This window comes from Lipotes vexillifer, unplaced genomic scaffold (genome assembly GCF_000442215.2).
Source record: "Lipotes vexillifer unplaced genomic scaffold, Lipotes_vexillifer_v1.1 scaffold272, whole genome shotgun sequence".
NCBI classification, from domain to species: Eukaryota; Metazoa; Chordata; class Mammalia; order Artiodactyla; family Lipotidae; genus Lipotes; species Lipotes vexillifer.
In genome coordinates this window covers 1,575,370-1,583,686 of record NW_006772469.1, presented here as the reverse complement: position 1 = coordinate 1,583,686, position 8,317 = coordinate 1,575,370, and positions in this window count along the sequence as shown.

The window sequence follows — 8,317 nt, the reverse complement described above, 5'->3', positions numbered from 1 at the left end:
TTTGAACGCTGTGCGTCTCTTTCTGACCCACCAACGCCGGAAGGGTCAACCGACTCCCTAGCTGACTGCCTGCCTCTGCTGATTAAAGAGACCTTTTATTAGACCCTAGCACCTTCTAAAATGTGCTCCTTTAATCCTTTTTTATCCACATAATTTATGGTCTGTCCATAGCCTCCTCCACACTGGGTGTTTTCCTGGCCCCTCTCTTAGGCTCAGGCCTCATTTTTTAGAAGATGTTTCTTCCATCTACTCTGATGACCAGCTGCCCTCTGCCAGCTGGCCCCAGAGGGCTGTTATCCAAACACCTGGCTGTTTTGATCCGCACACATTTTTCCAGGACTTGTAATAAAGCGTTTAAAAAAATAGTGGTCAGATGTTCCTTTTCATTTTCTCTTCTCAATGGCTAAGACAATTGCCCCTTTTTGAGTCCTTTAGGAAAATCAAATCTACAAAGAACCACCATTAACCTCAAAGGAGAGCGGACTACTGATCAGACTCAGGGCATCCAACTTTCCGAACTTTTTTCCCATCTTAATTTAAGTGAGCTTACAATATTCTTTTCCTGCCTATAATCTTCTGTTAGATGAATATCACATTTTATCAGCAGCCAAATGTGCCAGCAATCCTTCATGCTATGTTTATATGGAGTTTCCCTTATGCTCCTCCAAGCATGGTGCTAGGAGCTGGGGACAAACCTGACAGAGAGTCTGCTCACCTAGAGCTTATAACACCACCCTTGGCCTCCAGATAACTTTGAAAAAAAACAGAGAAATTGTTTTCTATTTTTAATGTCAAAGGATGTGTGACTTTACATCCTAGTTCTGCCACTTCCTATTTGACTTTCGTAGCTTCATTAACTTCTCTGATGCTTTTCTAAAAATGTCCTCTCTCTCTAAAAGGGGTAGTACCATCTACCTCACAGGGTTGTTATATATATCTGACATTAATGTATTTCAGACACAGTGCCTTAGCAATGAGCAATAAATAAATGGTAGGTGATAACTGACTGTTGTCTTCATTACAATGTGTGGTAAAGTGTAATCGTAATGAAAAGTACATCTGAATCCCCCGCGTTCCGAGAGTGGTATACAGGACCAATTCACTTAACTAGTGAATAAACTTAGTTACCAGCCTACCAGCTCTGCTGAGTTGCTACTTCTCGTTAGTGACTGTTAAAGTGGCAAAATCTTTGTTTCTTTGTTAAGAAACAAAATGTCCATCGCATGATAAAGATAAATGCTTATGTCTTTCAGTGAAAATATAATTTGGGAGAAAGCCAATGAGCTGTTTAAATACTTCTATATTTGCAATTTTAGGGAATATTTGAAGATCTTAAACATATTCCCTGTAGATACCAATGTTTTGTGATACTCTAAAAATCACATGTTATTGTTTTACAACTCTTATAACATAGAGAGGTTAGCTTTTTTTTTTTTGCGGTACGCGGGCCTCTCACCGCTGTGGCCTCCGTTGCGGAGCACAGGCTCCGGACGCGCAGGCTCAGCAGCAATGGCTCACGGGCCCAGCCGCTACGCGGCATGTGGGATCTTCCCGGACCGGGGCACGAACCCGCGTGCCCTGCATCAGCAGGCGGACTCTCAACCACTGCGCCACCAGGGAAGCCCGGGAGGTGAGCTTTTGCTAAGTGAAAAAGTGAGACATAATTTCCAACCGAAGGAAGTGATAAGACCAGGAATCAGTTGGCAAAATGAGAAAGATAGTGGCTCCCACTTCCTCTTCCTTCTCAGGATTTGATGGTTAGGGGAGGAAGCAAGGGCTCCTTCTTCCACACACAACTCTTTAAACCTCAGGAAAATGAGCCACTACTCCAGGAAAATGAAATGGAGTTCTAATCTTCTAGCTGCTAAGACACTTTCGGTGGCTTTGTGAATTGTCAGCTTTGGTAGCACAATCATTCCTAGTTGATCAATAGAGGATCAGCTGAGATGTTTCCAGGGAGTATTTGTCATGGCTGCCATGGAAGTGTGCACTCAAATCCTCACTGAGGATTTAGTTGACTTGTGGCTTCCAGCTCCAACGCCGTGCTTCCCCGCAGCCGGTTACTGAACATGGTAAGGGGAACAGGAATGAGAGCCAGCCCATTCCTGCCCATGGAGGGATTCTTCTAAGAGACACCTTTGCTTAGGAAACCCATCATCCTGGCTGAGACTTTCTTAGAACTGGGCTACATTCAGAAGCCCTACCTATCCAATCCTTCCTTTCTTTCACAAGTGGCAAAGCTGCACTGTAGTCTGAAGACCCTCCCTTTCTGCAACAGCTCCCTTTCTCCCTTCCCCTTTATCTTCATGGGCATTTCCCCCAATAAAGCCCTTGTAGGTCTTATCCCATCTTGGCTGCTTCTCAGAGGATCTGAAAAGACATACAGTTCTGTCCACCAAGTGAGATTCACAAAATAATTGGGCATATTAGCTTCTGGATGACAAATCAATTAGTAGTGGTTGCCTGGATCACCACCTCATGAGGGTTTCTGACAGTAATTCTGAGCCCCAATGAAGGTGTGCCACAATTGATTATCAATGTCTGCAATGGGCACAGAGCGGGATGGGAAGGCACATATTTCATGTATTTGTCCATCATGATCAGAGGGCTAGTCCAGGATTTTAAGCAGCCTTACACAGGTAATTCAATGCTGTAATATTGAAAAAGTTGCAAAATTTCAGTTAAAATGCAGAACTCTGACTAAATATTGGGCCCTCTGAACTTAACGTATTCTCCTCCGAATGGCAAACTAAAAGAGAAGCAAAGTACCTATTTTTAAGCCTCAGTTTCTTCATTTATAAAAGAGGACTTAAATATTTCCTGCCTCCTGAAATGATTATGAAGTTTAAATGAGATTATACTAGGAAATTTTATAGGATACTATTTTGTGAGAATTCAATAAATGTTAATGTGCCACTTGGGACATTAAACCATAATTTTAAAGTGCATAACTTTTTACTTTCATACTGATTAATAGCTTGTTCAAGGCAGCCCAGCATGGCTTGCTCATGCATTTAACTAATGGATATGACAAACTCAACCAAAGTAATAACGTGGTTGGATTCTTCCCTTTCCTTTTGTAATGTGGGAGGGTGACAGGGGTCACACTGCTATTAAGTGTTCAGGTCATTTGCACAGTGTATAAATGATGGTGAGACAAATAACATTCTTTGAATTAGGGGAGGATAGCCCTTAAAAAATATTTTTTCCTCACTGATAGTCTCTCGGGCATAATATCATAAGTCAATAATGACCTTATGGCACTCCCTATGTACTCAATAAAAAGTTCTCATCTAAATAAATAAACTCTTAGAATTCATAAGGGGCACTAACCTTAAACTGATAGGACTTCCTTTTCTAAGAAAAGAATAATGTGCTTCTGGTCAGCTCCTTCTCTCAGGTCTCACCTGGAACCTTCACTCCTCTTCACGAGCACACCCCCTGGCTTGTCCAAACCACTCCCTAAACACACACACACACACACACACACACACACACACAAAGTTCATAAACAGGAACTTCTAGCTTGCCACTATTTCACTGAGAAAATTAAGCTATCAATCCTCAACTCTCTAAAATTTCCTCCCCACCCCTATAAATGTGTCTACATCCACACCCATCCCCAATCCCTTCCGGGCCCTCTTCCAGCAAGATTAATGCTCCTTCAGGGAGCTTGATCCCTTCCTGTAAAAGCCAGAATCGGGTTCAGCTCTCATTCTTCCTCCTTTAATTTAGGTTCCTCATTATACCAGCCTCTTACTCATCACCTCTTATTTTGAAGAGCTTTCTTTTGACCCCATGTCTCCTTGCATCCTGTCTATCCTAGGCCAGTTCCCCATAGCTTCAGGCTCTACTTTTACCTGCCAAATGTTCTTCGAACACTGCAATCTGATCTCTACTATTACAGCTCAGCCCTCTGAAACCATCCTGACAAAGGGCACCACTGACCTCATTATCAAATCCTATGGACATTTTCAGCCTTTATCTTACATGATTGCTTGGAAGCTCTTGACACTACTGACCACTCCCTTCTAGAATGTCCTTCACTGGTTTCCATGCCATCACTCCTTCCTTGGACTCTATTTCTAATATGATGCTTTCTTAGTCCTCCTTGACAACTCTTCTTCCTCTGACCATTCTTTCATAATTCAGCCAACAATTAGTTATCGAGCACCTGCTATGTGTCAGGCTCTCTGCGAGGGACTGGTGTGAAATGCTGAACCAGACACAGGCCTTACCAGCAGGACCTAAGCATAAAAGAAACAGAGAAGCAAAAAGTCCATTTTATTTAATGTAGTTACCCTAGGAAAGCACACGGAAGGGGCACTTTACCTGGGGAGGGGATTACTTTGGAGGTGGGTCTTAAGGGACCAATAGGAGTTTGCTAGACACAGAGAGTTGAGCAAGAGAATGAGGCAGGGGACAATCCTGACAGAGGGAACAGCATGTGCAAACGCCTCAAGATTAAGATAGCATGTGTGTTCAGAGAACCTCAAGTGGTTTAATTTGACTGGTATGTAGATTGCTGAGAGCAAGTGGTGTGAGATGAGGTCGGAGAGATAAACCGTGCCCTGATAATAAAGGCCCACTAAAACACATGCTTGGATCTCTTTTCAGTTTCATCCATCCCTGCTGCTACAGCTAACCTGTGATGTTCCTGACCCCTAAATCCATAGCATTGGTCAGAACCTCATTCCTCAGCACTGAGGCCACATGTCCAAAAGCCAACTGTACACCTTCATCTGTATGTCTTACAGGCACTTTCATATACTGAAAACAAAACTCATTATAATTTAGCCCTTTCACTGCCAAAACAAACAAACAAACCAAAAATAAAGCAAAAAGCCTTATTCTCTTCCTTTACTCCTATCTCAATGCATAGCATCACCCTAGTAATAAAGCAAGAGGGCTTCTGTGGTGGCGCAGTGGTTGAGAGTTCCCCTGCCGATGCAGGGGACACGGGTTCATGCCCCGATCCGGGAAGATCCCACATGCAGCGGAGTGGCTGGGCACGTGAGCCATGGCCGCTGAGCCTGCTCGTCCAGAGCCTGTGCTCCGCAACGGGAAGGCCGCGGCAGTGAGAGGCCCGCGTACCGCAAAAAAAATAAATAAATAAAAACTAAAAATAAAGCAAGAAACCTGGGGGTCACCCCTGAATTGTCCCTTTTCCTCACACAGTATACAGGTGGTGACTAAGGTTCCATAAAGTAAACTTTAATATTTCTATTATTTGTCTCTTCCTCTTTTTTTCTCCAGTTCTGGTGTAGTTCAGACCCTGCCATCATTCCTCACCTGAGCAATGGCTCTTCACACATTCATCTCCCTGCTTCTAACTGGAGAGTGTCCAGCCTATCCTTTACAAAGTGCATAGAGTGATCTATCTAAAACAGTGCTTTCCAGCTTAATGTTACAAAAATATCATCTAGACAGTTTACCAAAACATGAACTGCTGACTCCGAGACTCTGATTCAGTAGCTTTGGGTGGGGCCTGAGAATTGACATTTCTAATAAAGCTCTCAAGTGATGGCAATGCAGCAAGTACACAGCCCACGCATGGAGTCAGACTGATCTAAAATGAACCTGATATGGTTACTCCACTGCTGACATGCCTTGATGCCTCTCCATTGCCTACAGCACAACTTACAGACGCTCCACTTTGGGATTTAAGACCCTCATGATCTAGCCACTGCCATCCTTGGCCACCTTCTTTTTCATCCCACCCCTCCCCACCACACATGCCATTCACAGCTATTCTGAGCTACTTAACAGCTTCCTGAATTTACTCTGCCTTTGTTCATTCTCATAAGTCAGCCCAGAATCCCTCTCACCAGCACCCCTGGCCTCACTGTTCTCTCCCTGGCAAACACCTAATCACCTTTTAAAACTCATCTGTGATGGAGTATCCACCATGGATCCTCTATAAGCCACCCTCCACCTTCTTCCAAAAGAACTGACAACCATCTCTTCTCTGACTCCACTCTTTCTGTACTTATATTTTTCATTAATCCATACACACTTCACTTTATACATTTATGTAACTGTCTGCTAATTGTCTACTTCACTATGTTCTTCACGGGTGGGGAGTATGACTCATTCATATTTACATCCACATATACAACACAGTACCCACTGCCTCGCAATTGCTCAATAGTTTGCTGAAGAACCAAAAATCATAACAATTACAATTTATTAGGTTCTTACGATATGAAAATCACTGTGCTATGCACCATACACACACACACACACACACGCACACGCACACACACACACACACACACACACACACACACCCATACAAATTAATTTAATCTTCACAAGCTTATGAGATAGGTATATAATAATCCCCATATTACAGACAAGGAAACCAAGGCTTATAGAATTTAAATAGCTTTCCCAAGGTCACAGATCCAGTAAGTCAGTATCTAATAAGTGATAGAACCATAAACTGAACCCATGTCTTATTCCAGACTCCAACCGCTCACTCCTCTGCCTTCCTGAAGTGTAATTATGTCATCAAATCAGCATGTTGCCAATGATTCCATCTCAACATCACATTATCCTATAGTTAAGAAACTTGAACATTAAATTAAGGAATAACCTAAATATGAGACTCCACTAAATAAATCCACAAAACACCTCACATGGCTTATACAGGTTTTTATTGCTTTTGTTTTCAGCATTTTCACTTGAAATTTTAAAATAAGAAATTAAGAATACCAGCAATAAATAGCTAAGCCATCACCCTATACTTTTTAAGAGAAAGCGGAAAGTCCTCTCTAATAATAATAATTATTATAATGGTTTTATTCTACCCTAGCATTTCTCAAAGAAGATTAGCTCTTGGACATGCTCCAGGAAAAATAAACGGTCAAATAAATTTAGAAACTCTGTGCCACAGTCTGCTTCCTGAAGATTCACAATGAATGTATGTTAAGAACTTTCAGAAATCCTGCAGTTTAGGTTTAAAAAAAAGTTAAATATATTCCTTGAGTGTCCCACACATATTTGAACATAGAATCCTTTAAGAACTAATGCCCTATGGAATACACTGCAGGAAACACTGATTCTAGCCATGCCTTTTTTTTTTTTTAACGTCTTTATTGGAGTATAATTGCTTTACAACGGTGTGTTAGTTTCTTTTTGACTTAAAATAAATGGCATGAAGCTGAATGGCAGACATTCTTTGCAACGTACCCGTGCTTTGAACTGAGCCAGGCCCACTCGCGGGCTTCTTCATGTAGGCTCATTACTTTCATTTTCTTTAAGCATCAGAGCTATATTTTTACTGCTTTATTTGCAGACTCTTACAATTGCATATCATTTCTTCAGATTAGAGAGAAATTTTTTGTAATCACATAAAATCAAATTTTTATTGTTTATGTCAATCACAAAAGGGTATAAAATTCTTGAAGGAACTGGTACATAAGGTAAAACGGAAGGGAATATAATAAAGCTAAGGGTAAATTAGCATTATACTATTTAGAGCTATGCCCCAAATTTAGCTCTAACTTTCTAATGGCTAAAACAAAGAACAAAAGACATGTTACAAGATGAGTCATGTCTTTAAGGGGAAAGCAAGCCAACTAATCAGGAGTAACATGGTTTTTCCTGGTAGCGAGACCAGAGAGTGACGTCGCCTGTGGGATTTCAGAAAGGGGACATTGTGGGGTGTGGTAGAGAAGGCTCTCGAACATATCTCATAGTAAAATCATCAGCTGTTGCTGATGAAAGCCTGTACTGCAAGCCAAAAGCAGTTCAAATTCTTTTTTTTAACCATTTTTAAAAATTGAAGTTTAGTTAATTTACACTGTTGTGCTAGTTTCAGGTGTACAGCAAAGAGATTTTATATATATATATATATATATATATATATATATATATATATATATATATATATATATATGAGAGAGAGAGAGAGATACTCTTTTTCAGATTCTTTTCCATTATAGGTTATTACAAGATATTGGGTATAGTTCCTTGTGCTATACAGTAGGTCCTTGTTAGTTATCTATTTTATACACAATAGCATGTATATGTTAATCCCAAACTCTAGTTTACCTCTCCCCGCCCCACAATACCTCTGCTCCTGCACTATCCCCTTTGGCAACCATGAGTTTGTTTTCTATCTGTGAGTCTATTTCTCTTTTGTAAATAAGTTCATTCATATCATTTTTGTAGGTTCCATATATAAGTGATACCATATGGTATTTGTCTTTCTCTGTCTGACTTACTTCATTTAATATGATAATCTCTAGGTCCATCCATGTTGCTGCAAACGGCATTATTTCATTCTTTTTTTTTTTTTTTTTTTTTTTTT